The sequence below is a fragment of the Dipodomys merriami genome, unplaced genomic scaffold, assembly GCF_024711535.1.
Source record: "Dipodomys merriami isolate MVZ:Mamm:240054 unplaced genomic scaffold, mDipMer1.0.p SCAF_2499, whole genome shotgun sequence".
Classification (NCBI taxonomy): Eukaryota; Metazoa; Chordata; class Mammalia; order Rodentia; family Heteromyidae; genus Dipodomys; species Dipodomys merriami.
Genome location: NW_027203936.1, coordinates 40,623 through 41,564, shown reverse-complemented (window position 1 = coordinate 41,564; position 942 = coordinate 40,623).

Sequence of the window (942 nt, the reverse complement as noted above, 5' to 3'; positions counted from 1 at the left end):
GAAGTGAAGGATTTGTATGATGAAAACATTAAAAACTTGAAAAAGGAAATCAACACAGAACTTAGAAAATGGAAAAACTCCCATGCTCCTGGATTAGAAAGATTAACATCGTGAAACTGGCAATATTTCCCAAGGCTATCTACAAATTCAATGCGATACCTATCAAAATTCCAATGTCATTCTTCACGGAAAAAGAAGAGACAATCAAAAAATTCATATGGAACAATAAAAGACCCCGTATAGCAAAAACAATCCTCAAAAGAAAAAAACACTGCTGGAGGAATATCAATACCAAATTTCAAACTCTACTATAAAGCCATAGTAATCAAAACAGTAATCAAAACTAGCACAACAGACCTCAGGACGAGTGGAAGAGAACTGAAAACCCAGAAATGAACCTACAGACCTATAGCCATCGAATCTTCAATAAGGGAGCTAAAAAATAGAATGGAAGAAAGACATCCTCTTCAGTAAATGATGCTGGCAAAATTGGTTAACTACTTGTAGAAAACTAAAGCTAGATCCTTATATATCACCTTGCACCAGAATCAACTCCAAATGGATCAAAGACCTCGGAGTCAAAGCAGACACTCTGAAAACATTACAGCATGGAATAGGAGAAACCTTAGGTCTCCTTGGCACAGGCCAAAATTTTCTGAATAGAGACCCAGAAACACAACAAATCAAAGAAAGGTTGGATGAATGGGATTGCATGAAGTTGCAGAGCTTCTGCATGGCAAATGACATAGCTAGCAAGGTCAATAGAAAGCCCACGAATTGGGAGAAGATCTTCACTAGCCATACATTGGACAAGGTTCTCATATCTAAAATATACTTGGAACTCAAAAAATTAAATCCCCCAACAACAAATCCTCAAAGAAACAACTGCCCAATAAATAAGTGGGCTAAAGACTTAAAGAGAAACTTTAAGAAGGAAGAAGG